Consider the following 16,033-nt stretch of genomic DNA (forward strand, 5'->3'; position numbering starts at 1 on the left):
GTCACGTCTTGCGGGGCACGTCCGATGCTTCGATGGTAAGATTGGTTGTACGCTTGCACCAGGTGCGGTAAGATGTCGATGTACTTCAGAGTGTGGTGATGCGTAAAATATTTCCACATGCGTTCTTTCAAAGTACGTTGAAAACGTTCCACGATGCTGGCTTTGGTTTCGGGATTCTCGGTGGTAAAAAAATGAATGTCACGTTTCTTTAATTCTTTTTGGAAAGCTTGGTTCAGAAATTCGGTGCCTTTGTCCGTTTGCCATCGAAGAGGGTGACGACCGCTTTGTTTCAACACCCGTTGCAGGGCTCGCACTAACTCGCTGCTCGATTTGGAAGTCAAGGGCACGACCCAGGCAAATTTGGAAAAGACGTCGATGACACAAAACAAATATTTGTAACCACGATTGTAGCTGGCCAAATGAGAGACATCGGCTAAATCGGCTTGCCATTGATGATCGATGCCTTCCACTCGGGTGCGACTTCTGGCAAACTTGCGTCGAATGGGTTTGTGTAAAGTGTAGGTAGCTTGTTCTTGTAACCATCGTTGCACTTGAGGTAAACGGAGACTTTTCAGTCGCGTTTTGGCAGCACGATACAATTTTTGAACTCCTGCGTAACCTGCAGGATGCGAGGGATCGTAGTAAATGCTGGCTAAGACTTTTTCCATTTTTTTTTGTGTTGGTTGGTGTGTTAATAAGACACCCACTCTAGGAGGATGCTACTCTTTTTCTCTTGGGGTATTTTCTTGGATTGCAATGCTTTGCGTGTGCGACCGGCAATAGGTGTTGAAGAGGAGGAGGATGTCTGAGCGGGGGATATCGGTTCTTGTTTCACTTCTGTCTTCACTTCTGTCTTCACTTTCTTTTTCTCTTGTGAGGAAGAAGGGGTGGCCATCATCTTTTTAATCCATCCAATTCTGGAGGTAGGTGGTGTTGTTAACTTGCGTACTTTTTCTGGTGGAGTTTGAAACCCTTCCTCTTCTTCTCCTTTTTCTGTCTTGGTCACTGGTACTGGTACTGGTACTGGTGATGGTGCTGGACTTTTCATCAAGGTCTTAAAATCTTTCAGAGTGGGTAGAGCTGTTTCGTCTAAAGCTTTCTGGTGAAAGAGTTGCAGTCGTTGCAAGAGTTGACCGTACTTTTGCGATTTTTCTGTTTCGGACAAATCTTGGCGATCCATCAAGGACTGCAATTCGTGTTGTAACTGGGACATCTCGCTCAAATTGGGATTGGGAGGTAAATGCGGGGTGCGTTGTTCTTGCCACCGATGGTATTCCATCCATCGTTTGTAAGGCACTAAAGCTAGTTTTCGTCCTTCCATGGGGTTGTCAGGGGTGAATTCTGAGATCTTGGGACTTTCGAGGGCCTTTTTATCTTGCTCCCACTAGTCCTCCCAACATGGTTCCCAAGACTCCTTTCAGTATGGGGCCTAACAAGAGAGGCAAAATGCCTCCACGTTGCACTAACATCTTCTTTTTTTGACGAATGGGAATTTTCTTTCGAACCATTTGGCGAAGAACGTGACGATGTTTGCTTAAGCATTGTTTCTGGTGTTTGGACAAAGGGATCGTGCCTTTCAAAACGTTCAAACAACATTCGCACACGGTATCGATGACCTCTTTGGAAGCCGTTTGAATGAGTTTTTTCGTAGGGGTGGAGAAGCTTTGGACAGGACAGATAACATGTCCCCATGTTTGGCTAAACGTGGTGGCAGTCCTTTCCTTTTCTTTCCTTGGGGTTTTCTCGAGGGTGACATCTTTGAGTCTTTAGGAGCACCAAAAAAACACTGATACCCTACTCGGTCACAGACCTTTTTTATACTGGAACGCGTCGCCATTGATTGTCTTTACGGCGTATCAGTTTGAGGACAGGCATGACACGTCGTGCAGGGGTACGTAACGGACTAAATCGAGCCAGTTCTTGCTTGGACAAATCCAGTAAACTTTGTAACATGCCCGATCTTTCATGGACTTTGATTTTGGGAGAAGGTACTTTTTGAGCAGCAGCCACTGCCGCTAAATTGGAGGGTCCTGCCACTGGGGAAGTTCTTTTGGGGGTCATCAACGGAGAAGTTCTTGGTGTGATCAACGTCTCCAAGTACTCTTCAGTTCCTGGTGACATCAACGGAGAAGTGGATAAACGTGAGGCTGCCGGGGACGCAGTCACCGCTGTGGCAGGTCGTGGTTTGCGAGTGTAAGGTTGCGTCCTGGCTGAAGTGCCTCTCTTGCGACTAGTTTTCTTCTGTGGACTTTTCTTTTTCTGAGGACTTTTTCTCTGTTTCTTTTTCTGGGGACTTCTTCTCTTCTTCCGGGGTGGTGTCTGGTAAGAGGAGGGTCCTGCCACTGGAGAAGTTATTCTTCTTGGGGACCTGGTCTTTTTCTTTTTCTTCTTGGGGCTTCGTTGGACTTTTGTCTTGGGGATAACTTTGGGGGCATTAGGATCCCATCTTAAGAGTGAGCGAATGATGACCCCTCCTAGAGTACCGCTCCCTCCAGGTTTCAAAATGATTTGTTTTTTGGTTTGAGTGTCGATGCGGGGATCGGCCAGTTGGACCAAAGCAACTTTCTTTCGATCGAAAAAGCGTTGGGTTTGATGAGGAATCTGAATGATTCCTTGGAGTAATTGACGTGCCGTCACCGTGAACCATCGTAAGACTTCTTTGAGACTAGCTTCTAAGACACGGGCTCGTGTTTGTGGATCTTTTTCTCGACTGATGCCATACAAGGCACGAATCAATTTGACGGGAAGATGCGACTGAAGGGACGTCATGTTCACACTGTGTGAGACAGACGAAAAAGGGTCTGAGGTTTTTATAGATTTTTTTCATGGGGAGTGAAATGAAGTCGAGGACGGAGACGTGTACAGGACAGGCCCTCCGTCTTGGCACCAGTGGTGAAACAAGTGGGTACGAAATCGCAAATCCTCGGGAGTCATAGGTTTCAAATCGACGAGTAAATAGGCGTGTGGCGTTTGAGTGGCATCGTCGTACGCCTGAGTCAGCCAAGGCGTTCCTAACTGTTTGGCTAAGACTTGCACTTGCGATTTATCTCGAGGGCTTTTAAACAAGACCACGTAATGCGCATTGAGACTGATGGTGCGATGGGCTTTACTTTGTTGAAACAAATTTTGGGTGATGTAAACGACACTGGCATTACGGTGATGCCCTTTGCGCGTAAACCACAATTTAATTTCTTCTTCGTCTTCTCCTAACATGTCGTCGAAAATGACCAAATGGGTTAGACGGGAGTCAGAGACGATGCCATCGTCTTCTTTAGGAATGCCTTCCACAAACACGATGGAATCGCCTTGACTTTCTCGCAAGAGGCTGTACGCCGATTGCCACTCTTTGTAACACCACACGATTCGTTGAGGGGGTCGATCGATCAAATGATGTTTATGTTCGATCAAACGTTTGACGAATTCGGTTTTGTCTGAACCGCTAGGTCCAGCAATGAGCATGTTAAAGGGATGGCGAAGATACAAAGCCTCCCAACTGGCACGATCTAAGTGTTCGTCGATGACTTTGACAGTAGAGGAAGAGGGAGCAGAGACAGCAGAGGTAGCCATGGTGTGAGAAATGTCACTTGTGACACGAAAAACAAACAAGACAAGAGTTTATATACTTTTTTCAGAACACGTTTATTGAATGTTTTTTTTTTCAAACATGAATACGAAAGACAAAAATACATAAAAGCCAAAGGCTTAAGTACAAGGATAAAAGGCACATGATAACGATGAACGTGGAATAAAAACAAGTGTCTGTACAACAACCACATGTTTTGGGTAATGTTCTAACCAGTTCAACAGGGGGTAAGGTCACACAAGTGTCCTCCCGAAAGGGTCTTTCAGGTCTGTCCACGACAGTCCTGTCCTGGGTGACGGGTTCTTCTGGCACCGTCACTAACACGGGTTGAAAAGTAACTTTTTTCCTTGAACAACTCTCGTGCATACTGGGCCACTTCTTGGGTCCAAGCCTCAAAATCCCATTCTTTCCAGGCACGGACATCTGTCCAATGGGGATGTAAGTCACAAGCTACACACACATCGTCATACACGTCTTGGGTAGCTAAAAGTTGACGAATCTTTTTTTTCCCGTAGAGGTCGAGAAGTATCCAGATGAAAACGCAAGGCTTTGAGCAAAAGAAGTTTTTCGTGACCATTTAAGGCCATGGAGGTGGTAAATACTGATCGTAAAGAGTCCACAAAGAATCGACTGGTAAACGAAATCCCAGAAAACAAGTCACTAAAACACACACCACTTGTCGTCCAAAATTGAATGGATACAGTTCTTGTAATAATTGATGGTAATGATCCACGGTTTGAATATGGTCATTGAGTTCCTTCCACGGAATCTGTTGGATGACATGTGACATAAACCGTGGCATGGCAGCCTGTTTTTATATTCTCTATTTTTTGGATGCAATACACGTACTTTCTAGCCAGAGATCTTCGTTCTCCAGTAGGGAATCTAAAACTTGCATACTGTAACCGAAACGTCAGAGTTCGTTTAGAAGTTTCCTCTTCCGCTAAGTAGATTCCACGTAACAAATGTTGGTAATCCTTTACCTTGTCTTCCTCAATGTATTGCTGTAGGTGAATCTCGAAGTAACCATAATTATGAACATGTCGATCATTAGCGACCTCAAAGTTTTGAACAATGTCTGACCATTGAAAGAATTTCTGACGAATCAGTTCTCCTATACCATTCAGGTACCAGTGGTTAAAGATCTGGTGACGTAACGGATGCAATTGTTCTTTACGTTTCACTTGTATTTTGACCAGCTGTCGGTAAATCCTTTCTCTCAACTCCACAGGCAAAGCACGAATGTTCTCTTGTAAAGTATCCATGAATAGGTTATACTAAATCCTCTTTGGTCTGACACAAGAAATGTACTGTTTGCACAAACATGGTTTTACTTCAGTGTCGAATTTAAATCGTTGAGTCACTAATCTACACATTACAATTCGTTCAGAAGTTTCCTCTTTCACCAAGTTGACATTGTGTTCAAGATGTTGGTAATTCGTTAACTCTTCCTCTGGAATTCGATGCAGTACGTTTACAATGTAGTAGATAGAATCGTCCATACCAAACCATTCCTTTTTATAACCAGGAGGTCGTTGATCAATGTCTGTCCAATGGAACACTTTCAACTCAATCAGTCCTTGTATAGCCTGAAGGTACCAGTGGTTAAAGATCTGGTGACGTATCGGATGCAATTGTTCTTTACGTTTGACTTGTATTTTGACCAGCTCTCGGTAAATGCGTTCTCTCAACTCCACAGGCAAAGCACGAATGTTCTCTTGTAAAGTATCCATGAACAGATTATTATGGTAAAAAGTTACTTCAATGTCTCGGTCCCACTAAAGGTAAGTAATGACAATTCGGTGACCATCGAGCATGTTCAACGTAGGCCGAATCTTGTGGTTCCCAGTGGTGAAGTGACACACCGCAACTGAAGCACTTGACTTTATCTCCTTCGCCCAAGTAGAAAAATCCGGCTCTGGCTAATTCTTCGGGGGTCGGTCCTCCCAGATACTTAGGCCATTTTCCTTTGAACGATTGAAGACGATTTTCAAAGTCGCAGTATTCCGACAAACGCACAGGAAACGAATATTCGTTTTTCACAGGTTCGTTTCGATGAGGGTTGGGTGACAGGAACAGGAGTTTGCTCAGGGCTGGATGACATCCGTAGGGGGGTAGACGTGAAGGTGAACATTCCCCTTTAAACCCGGTAAAATGTCTAAGAGGACGAACGGCATCGCTTTCGCATCCCTCAGGTTTGACACGTACAGCATCACTTTCCATGACAGGGGCAGTGAGAACAAAGTTCCCATGATGCTTTACGGCATCGCTCAGGTCACAACGTACAGCATCGGTCCCATCGCAAGGCTCACAATCGCACTCGTCTGCAAACTCCGTTACGCAATTACAATGGTAACCACATGGACAATCGCAGTTTCCTTCCGGACATTTTCCGTCGCAATGCCTGGGTCTTATCCATCCAATATTAGTCACACTAGAGGAAGATACAACTTTTTTACAATCCCCAAACTGAAACGATGTCTTTTTCAAAGTATTCATCTTGTTCGCTCGGTCTTGGTAGTCACAATGAACTATCGATCTTGACCATAGCCCCTTTTTATACTAGTCGCAATGCAGTCTCCAGCTTGTACATCTTTCCTTTTTTACGTTTTTTATGTCTTGTTTCGGAAGGTACCGTCTCTAAGGTACCGTCAACATTGTACCGTAGTGTGATGGGTGGAAAGGCCATAGAAAGGTAAGGGCAGTGCGGAGACCATCGAGTATGTTCCAGAATAGCTGAATCTTTATAGATACATAGATCCATTCGTAACTTCAGTCCGCAAGCGAAACACTGTACCTCGTATCCCAATCCTGACTCAGGTCCCAAGTAGACAAATCCTGTTCTAGCTAAAACATGCGAAGAAGGTAATCCTTCCTTATCCGTAGGCCATTTCTGAAACGTGTCCAATCGACGGGCACAATCACAATAGTCAGGTAAGAAGACTGGAAAATGGTAGGGTTTGAACTTGGAGTTCTCATCGGGTTTCTCACTCGATTCTTGCTGTGGCGAAGTCATCTTTCTGGTGGGTGGCTATCCTCTTACAACCAATGTTTTATACCAACGTGTCCATACGGTAAGGTGAAATGATTGGGAAGTCGAACTCGCTTCTGGTACACGATTTGATAAACTTTTTCCAAAGGTCGACTGACGATGTGGTGAGTGGGTAAACGTACAATCTTGTTGGGCTGGTAAGTGGTCACTTTAAAGTTTCCATCCTCTCCCGATTGCAAGGCTTCTTTCAATACCCCAAAGTTGACCACACGACTGGTACGATAATTCAGAGTCAGTCCTTTCACTTTGCACGTCGTGTGCACTTCTCCTTGTTTGTCACGGTATTCGTAGCCGTAATTTTTGGGACCGCCACTGACGAAACTTAGAATCTTGTCGTCGGGATGCTCGTCTGTCCAGGCTCCTAAACGGTCTCCTTCGATGTTAGGGTGATGTTGAATCGGGTGATGGATGTAAATGCAACTGTCCGTGTCAAAGTACAGGACGCGTTCCCCTAACAGTTCTAAAGCTTCGTACAATTTTAAGCGAGCATGGGCTGTCACGTAAGCCGCAATGATGACATTTCCAAAAGGGTCGTCTTGTACAAAGTCCAGATCTTCTTCGTAATTGACCAAGATCAAATTCTCTCGAACGACGTCCACGTGTTTCATGTATTTGGTTTTGTCGTGAATCATCTGGAAGTAGCGGGAAGGTTCTGTCAAATATTCCGTCTTGGGTAAACACGGTCGTTGTGCCATTTTACCCCACAAGCAATTTAACATCACTTTGGCAAACGATCGCCTGCCTTCGTTTTTCTCGATGTGGTCTAAAGTGATGCCTTCTTGTTCGTAGTATTTCTCTTTGAATTTTATTTGGTCTTCGGGAGTGTGACACCAGGAAGGATAGCCGCTGGCTTCTTGCTTCAGTTTCAAAAAGGCATCCACGTAGTCTGCGAAAATGCCTTTCTGACTGGGATCACCCTTGCGGTATTGTTGTGTCTTGGGAAAGTGGCAAATTTCGTACACTTCTAACAGTTGGTATCCCATGTCCAGAGCTTTGAACAATTCTACGCTGACCCAGGTTCCCGTCAAGGCCCGTTCTTCCTGGCTCTGTGACAAGGTTGGTCTTGGTTGCACGTTTCGGCACAAGTACGGCACAAGGGAAACATCAGTTTGCCTTGACAATGGTGAGGTAAGACGGGATGGTATAGGTTCGTGGGAGGCAAAACTTTACACTTGATCAAGCCTTCGTATTGTCGAATGTTTTTCAGGTCGATGTGTTCCGTTAACAATTGCGGGTGCCCTACGGGAAAGCGACAATATTTGCACACGTAGGGATACAGCGAACACACGTCCAAGTATTTGATTTCTTCTCCTTTCTCTTCGTCGGCTTGGTACAGCAAACAGGTGGCATTGGTCCTTCCTCCGTACAAACTATCCCTCGGGTTCAGCGGGTCCATGAACTGGTAACTTTCCACGAGGCGTTTAAACTCGGGATCGGTTTTCATACGGTGATCGTACTCGTGTTCCCACATTTCCACCACTTGGTATCCTTGCTGTTCTAACTTTAGGCGTCGCTGACAAGTGTCCTGGTACAAGTCTTCCATGGTTCGTTGCAAAAACTGATTTTTAGTGCCACGGTCAGGGTAACAAACAGGACATCCGTGAAATAAGCAACCGTTAAACTCGTACACGATCTTGGGTTTTTCTAAGTCCCAGCCATCGACCGAATACGTTCAGATGGTCTTTTCGCCCCCTCCGTTGCGGGCATGCTGAATCCACTTGTCTTCCTTGTCGCACAAGTAATGTAACCAGCGTAGGGCTTTGACCGAGTATTGACGTTTGACAAAGTTGGTCGTTTGAGGGCTGATGACAGCCACGGTGTTTTCAGGCATGAATCGTTGTCGATACACTAAGGAACACGCTTTGGCAATGGTGCAAGCTTCTTTCAAAGGATCGACCCCTCCGTGTTCCATGAACAGTTCTCGAAATTTTCCACAGCAACGTCGTAAAATGTCCACGTCGGAACGACAATACTTTAGCATTTCTTCCTGAAAGTCGAAAGGGTCCGAGGCGTGAGCCTGGTACCAAGCATAGAAAGCTTCTCGTTGTTCGGTACGCATGTTGTCGGGGTCGTAATAGTGAGCCTCAGGCAAATGGGGTAGAACGGCATGTTGATTGGCTTCCGTATTGAAAAAGTGTGGAAAGTACCCTTTAGCCATTTCTGTCATTCCAAACGTTTTAGGCATTCGACTCAAAGGCATGGCCAAGTAACTCATCGAATCTTTAAACTGCACTTGTCCCACTTGCATGAAAATGATTTTGGCTCCGTTCAAAGTGACTTTAGGACGTTCGGTGCCTTGTTCCGTATAGTACCTCAAAAGAAACTGTCCATCGTATCCGGAGAAATTGTGAGCCATCACTGTGGCATGACGATGACAATCTCCGTAAAGTTCGATGTCCTCTTTGCTCCACGTCTTGTCGATGGGGTCTAAGACCCATTGGGCAAAATCGTCTAGCGTCTTTGGTCCCCGAAAGATTTTTTCACGCCCTCCAGGAATCTTGCTGCAGTGAGGGCAATGACTGAAGATAGGTTCTTGAATGCACTTCTCGCACGCTCGATGAGCCACGCAGAAATTAGGAATGTGAATGCCAGTCTCTTGCATGCATTCGAAATCGAAAAAGATGAAATTGCCTTTCTTCTTGTGACCGTCCTCTTTCTCTGGTGGGGGTTGGTATTTTTGCACGTAACATTGGTGTTCCAAGTCCACGATGTGGTGACAAATGTGACATTTTTTCTTTCCTGAACATACGTGTGCCTTGGTATTATTGGTACGTATGACTTGTTCACACGTAGGGCACAATCTCAGGAGTTGACAAGCACATTTCTTCTGTGAACCTTGCGTCTTCAAGTGTTGTTGGTAACAGGTAGGGCTGACAAACGTACGCAGACAAGTTGAACAAGGCACTGGTTCTTCGCTCAGACAGGGTGAAGAGGCCAAACATCCAGAGCATTTCGATCCACAATGCTTGTGTTGCTCTCGATTATTATAACCATGGTCACATTTCTCACAGTAATAACCGTATCCCAGGAATCCGGTGATACTGGTAATGATATCAAAATGGTCATCGTGATGATAAACGTGAATGTATTTTCCGTCCTTAAAATCTTGCCCTCGAAACAACAGAGACCCGCGCACTTCTTGAGGGTACACTTTCAAGGTGTATCGTGGAGCTAGGGCATCTTGCAATTTTTGCATCTCAGGAATGCCACAGGGTGTGTCTTTGGACAGGCCAGCTTGTCGTAACAGGAGTTCTGCTTCGTTTCGTTGTTTGGCTCGATAGGAACGTTGAATAGTGTTCCAGGTTCTTTTCCATTCTACCGTGTCGTTCTTGTTGGCATAGGTTCGTCCCACCACGATGGCACGGGCTAAACACATCTGGTCATGAGGATTGTGAATTTGGACAAGGCTACGCTTAATGCTGCGAAGGTCGTTCACCAATAACATCTTTTTGCGTCCGGTCCCTTGAGGAGGAGAGACGTGGGTCATGTCCAATGTGGCTTTTCCATCGGTGATGTCAAACTGGTCATTAGATTGTTGCACGTGTTGAATCTTGTCCATGACTTTGGAAGCGGTCAATTCTGCAGGGGTGCTAAACTCGATCCAAACAGGGGATTTCAAACCGTCGTGTTGTATGGAAAGTCTCAAGCGATCGTCTTCTTTGGGTTGACATTGTTGCTTGAGTGCAGTGAGCAAAGAATCCCACACCTCAGTGATGAACACTTCTGCTTTCTCTAACGGCACTTCAGCCTTGAAATCTTTAAACTTCACCGTGTATTTGTAAGCCGTGGTTCTAAATTTTCTAGAGGAGCGCTTTTCCGTCTCTCGAATGGAATAGTATTTTTCAGGGTTGACTAAGGGTGGTGAACTTGTTTTAGAGGGTTCTGATTCTGGTTCACTCATGTCCTCTTCAAAATCACTGGCATGAATTTGTACCAAGATTTCAGCTCTGGTACGAGGCGATAGATCACGTTTCTGCCTCTTACTTTCTTCTTCTTCCTTCTCAAATGAATTAGATCGTTTCATCTTGAAAGCAAAAAGTCAAATGACTCAAGTTCAAACACCATGAGCTACTTGATAGTCATAGCAGACCAGCGTATATAAAAGGGTGTGTGTCTTGTCCTTTCACTATTCATTTCACTCTCAAGCCGAGCACAACAATGGAAGAAACTAACCAGATGGAACGTTTCGTCAGAGCTTTGCGAGGGGTCATTAGAAAATTCTCTTCAGACCAGCCTACGGACTACTCTCCTTCCTTTCGAGATAAAAGTCAAGATACTTGCTATATCTGTCAGAAGAAAGGGCATTGGTCTTCAGAGTGTCCAGACCGTCAAAAAAGAACAAAAACAGGGACTAAAAAAGACAAAAGTCAAGATACCTGTTATTATTGTAAAGAAAAAGGACATTGGTCTCCAGATTGCCCAAAAAAGAAACAAGAGGAGTCAGAAGAAAAGAGGGATTCTTCAGAAGAAGAGAGGGATTCTTCGGAAGAAGAGAGGGATTCTTCAGAGGAAGAAGAGGAAGAAAGAAGACAATTCTATTTACAAGAGGCAAAGAAACAGGAGAAGAAGAAAAGAAGGGAAGAAAATGAGGAAAAGACGGTGAAGAAATTTAAAAAACAGAGAGACTAAACAAGGAGAAAGAAGAAGTCAATGAACTTTTTATTAAAGTGTTGTGTTGAGAATTGTGAATTGGATTGTAAAAAAATGGAGAAAAGAATAAATGAATGATATAAGGTAAGTGTCTTTGAGTTTTGATTTTAAAATAAGAACGTACACTCACGCACTCATACACAGAGACGTACTATAAGGGTAAAATGGGTGGGGTTTATTTTTGAGTTATTGGCAAATTGAAATTGTATTTCTTTTCGAGAAATGTGGGTGGCCCTGAAAAGGGCCTTTTTTTTATGGCGTAGGGGTGAGTTTAAGCAATCAACTTTAACTGCCTTATGCCTTTGCCACGGCCAAGGCCTACTTCTGGACTGCGTAATGTTGATGATGATGATAATGATTGGGTTGAAATCACTAAGGGTGGTACGGTAGGCTTAATCACAGGGTTGACGTGTTTAGCTCGGGAAGGTCGTATTCTCTTCGGTCGTAATAAAGAAGTCTGATACATTTGTTTCAGACTTCTTAACTCCGCTAAAATGTCCAACAGTACCGTGACCGTTTGATTTTCACCCTCTTGTTTCTTTGCTGCTACTTCTTCTTGCTGTTGTTGCTGTTGTTTTTTTCTTACCTCTTCTTCTTGCTGCTGTTGCTGTAGGAGAAAAGCTTGTTCCGCTTCCTTTTGTCGTTGTATAAATTTCTCCAATTCTTCTTTCTGTCTCTGTCTAAAATTCTCCACTTGCGGTAATGAAGAAGGTAACGAAGGTTCCGGAACAAATTCTTGCGAAGAGAGAAAATCCACAAAATCCCAATTCACCTCTTCTGAAAGTAAGTCCGGGTTCCCTTGGGCGGTCTCCCCTGCTGGTGCACCCCATTGGATCGTTTTCTGAGTTTCCGTCATGTTGAATGACTGTCGCATAGATTGACTGCACACAAGCGCTAGCGAATCTATATTGACTACGTGACGTCACAGACTGTTCTCTTCGGATTGGATGCGGGCTGACAATTCTGTAACGCGTGTTCGGATTGGTGAATGAACTCAATCCGTTTCAATCCTACCTCTGCCTATAAATAAGCGCAGTTCAGTGCATTGATTCACCTGTTCTCGTCACTTCAAGATGTGGACCACAGTTGAGTCATCCACCCTTGTGTCTTCCATGATGTTTCGGACAGACTTGCTCATGTATGTCCGATCCAAGTGGACCGTTGTCCACAGGACAAACACCAGCCTGTGGATACGTAGGATTTACGTGGAGAGGCAAGGATGCCTGAAAAGAGTGCTGATGTACGGGCCAACAGTAAGACGCAGCCTAAGGACAAGAAGACCAATGCGGTGCCATTTATGTTAATGAATACATTAACATAAACCCAAAGGCCCTTTTCAGGGCCAGCCATATTTCTCGAAAAGAGATAGCCTTTCAATTGCCTACCCCTTTTTTAAAATTTAAAAAAAAAATCCCATGTTAAATTCCCCTTGTACGTATAGTATCCCACGATTTATTCCCATGTTAAATTCCCCTTGTACGTATATGTTCCCACGATTTATTCCTATGTTAAATTCCCTTTGTACGTATATGTTCCCACGATTTTTCTCCATGTTAAATTTCCATTGTACGTATATGTTCCCAAGGGGGTCTGTAATGCTAATTCCCATTGTACGTATAGTATCCCCCTTCACTACTAACGTCATTAGTGTCATCTGCAAGCATCCTGTAAAGGAAAATAACCATGTTTGTGGAGTATTAAAAAATCCTAACATTTATTATGAGATATGCAACTCTCACTCTTTCATTTAATTGACAATAAGCAGACTGGTATTTATTCATTAGTATTATAATACTTAATAAGCAAAGTGCAGACTGGTATTCAATCTTTAGTATTGTAACATTTAATGAACAAAATGTGGACATGTATTCATTCATTAGTATCGTAACATTTAATGAACAAAATGCAGACTGGTATGCATTCATTTAAGTATTGTAATATTTAATTGACAATAGTCTGGTACTCATTCATGTTCAAAAGTTTTATTACAGAGTGACAAGAATGCATATTATGTAAAAATATCAACTAATTTTCAGTCACTTTAAACATATAAAAATTATTCTGAAAATAAACCAACTGGTTTAGAAGGCAATCTACTGATCAAACTTCGTTAATCTACTTGTTTGATGCCCTGGTTCTGTCATTTGTATATAGTAGGTTCAGATCAGAGACTTATTTTGTACACCTCTCTCTGTGCTAGTTCGAGTCTCAGATTCAGCCAATGTGGGTATGTGAGAAAGCTTGCTAGTAGCTTCTCGTGGGTTGATGGTTCTTTCTGGGGTTTTCCCGGGTTGTTCCTCCACCATTAATACTGGCCACCATTAATACTGGCCACCATATATAGCCTATTGTGTGCTGAAAACAGCCTTAAACCCCACAACAACAACAACTTATTTTGTATACTGTTACTGTACAAATTGTAAAAACAAACATTTGTCCTCTAGTGCACCCAAGAGTTTTTATTCAAATGCCGTAAGGTAGAGTATATTATGTTATTATGTGGGTCAATCCATCTGCTGCATTTTTGGTTGTTGCATAAGAACTTTAATTGTCTACCATGATACATGTAATTTTGAAGTTTGGTATATGGTTTGCACTTGGGATAATGGGGAACCTGATTGATCCTTGATATATTTCACTGTGATTGAAGGAAGGAAATTGATCTCTTTGCAAAATCAAGTTCTGTGATATCTTCAGTTACCAAACTTTGTGGATAGCTTGCACTACAAAACAAGAAGTAACTCTATCAATTTCTAGATCAAAAGGTCATAGATAACGGTCAGTTGACTGAATGATAAAAAAATGGCTTCTGCCCAACAACTAGAGTTCCCCAACATTTACAGTTAACAAACTTTAGTGATCACATGCACTTAGTGTTACAAAGGTAAAACCATATTGATTTCACTCCCAAGAGGTTTAAGTCACTCAGACTGATTGACAGAAATGGTTTCTGCACAATAATTTGAGCTCTCCATCATCTACTGTTACCAGACTATGTGGATGGCACTTGATGTAAGGAAATACCCAATTAATTTTTCTTGTCCAAAGGTCATGGTCACTGACTGCAAGAAGAAAAATGGGTACCATACAGTCACAGTAGTTCTAATTAACATACTAAATCCAAACTTTGTGAATGACTCATACTTGGTGTAAAAAAAATAGGCTGAAAAACAAAGCTTACTGACTGAAATGAGAAAATTTGTTCCATACTAGAGATGTTGTCGTACAACACAGAACTGGCCTATAAATTTTACATGGTTAAAACTGAGCGTAAAGAGTTAAAAGGTCAGACCTAACAACTTATACTTGACTTTAAGTCTTATTGACACATAAATTACCAGCTTTTAGAATAACGTCAAATTTGATGAAAATATTATCAATGTTGTCAAATTATATACATGTATTACTTGCATGTTTTCCACCCATCAGTTTTTATTTGGCATTGTTCACCCACCCCTACTTCCTATGATCCTTCCTTTTAGAAGTAGGTGTGAGGGACTTCCCTCTCAAACAGATATTTCTGGCCGCATCTCTGTAATGTGGTATACACTCTATATCATTTTAGGAAAACACAATTTCCAGTCAGATTTATTTGAAATGCACTTTCAAACACTTTCTAGATGTTTTGTTTAATGGGCACTTGTCAACTTTATTGCTCCAATACAAAGTTTAAATGATATCAGCTTCTTTCATCAGTGAATTTTCAGAACGAAATTAATTGTCAGGGCAGGATGTATTATATTATTTGGAAGCACCAGAGTCTGAATTGAATTTTTTCTTCCCATAATTCCCTGTGATATATTGACCATTTATTAACTGCTGTTCGACTGTTCAGACAGAAATCATACTGTAACAAGTTATACTGTTCAGACAGAAATCATACTGTAACAAGTTATAATGTTCAGACAGAAATCATAAAATTTATTTCTACTCGGATACACAGATGCTGTCCGGCTTTTTTATTGGATTGACTTTCTTTCATTGCAACCCTTCAGATGAGCACTACTTTCTTCCATTGTAACCCTAAAGACTAAGGCACTGCTTTTTTCCATTGTAACCCTAAAGACTAAGGCACTGCTTTTTTTCCATTGTAACCCTAAAGACTAAGGCACTGCTTTTTTTCCATTGTCAGGGCTGAGCAAATCCCATAGCCCGACGTCCCGGACTAGTCATTTTTGAAGTCGGACAAGTAAAATTTTCCAAGTCGCTGGTCCGGGACAAGTGCTTTTTAAAAAAGTCGGGCTAGTCCTTATTTTCGTGCTTTAATCACTATATCTGCCTTTATTTGGCCAATCATTCCCTTTGGGCGTACTGAATACTTGATTCTACCCCTCTTCGTGTATACATTTAGATCCTTTTACCGCTTGACTGCATATTGGGCTAAGCGCCCAAATTATCGGCAAATCAAAACACGTCAAACAAAAGAAAGCCAGTATGATCAATTAGCAGTGTTGTAAGCGGTTTTGTCGCAACAAGTTTACTCAATCTAGATCATAACGAGCGGCTAACTATGATTTAATCCAGCGAGTCAGTGGAATTAAATTAATGAAAGGTACTTTACCGACATCAGCGTTGGTTTAATTTATGAACCGATTAAATGCCTAATGATTATTTAATTAAAATTGATTATACAGATGATTAACTTCCACGTGCGATATTGTGTTTAAAGCGAAACACATACGCTAATTGATGAGCTGTTTCAGTTCGTATTTAAAAGAGAAAATTGATGTTATGATCACTTTAGAAGT

The 16,033-nt window shown here is 42.7% G+C and overlaps 1 protein-coding gene across 4 annotated transcripts in view; it reads left to right on the forward strand.

The window, feature by feature from the left end:
* The window catches only part of LOC149802094 (long-chain-fatty-acid--CoA ligase ACSBG2-like), a 155,879-nt gene that overhangs the window by 70,680 nt on the left and 69,166 nt on the right, over nucleotides 1–16,033 (forward strand). Inside the window, exon 1 of one of the 4 annotated variants that reach the window (XM_089956497.1) lies at nucleotides 15,753–15,837. The exons of the other annotated variants lie outside the window; for them this stretch is intronic. The gene's annotated coding sequence lies outside the window, so the exon portion shown is untranslated. Of the gene's footprint in view, nucleotides 1–15,752; nucleotides 15,838–16,033 lie in introns of those variants that run through there. 4 annotated transcript variants of the gene reach the window in all.

This window comes from Sinohyriopsis cumingii, chromosome 4, assembly GCF_028554795.1.
Source record: "Sinohyriopsis cumingii isolate HCF-2022 chromosome 4, ASM2855479v2, whole genome shotgun sequence".
NCBI lineage: Eukaryota > Metazoa > Mollusca > Bivalvia > Unionida > Unionidae > Sinohyriopsis > Sinohyriopsis cumingii.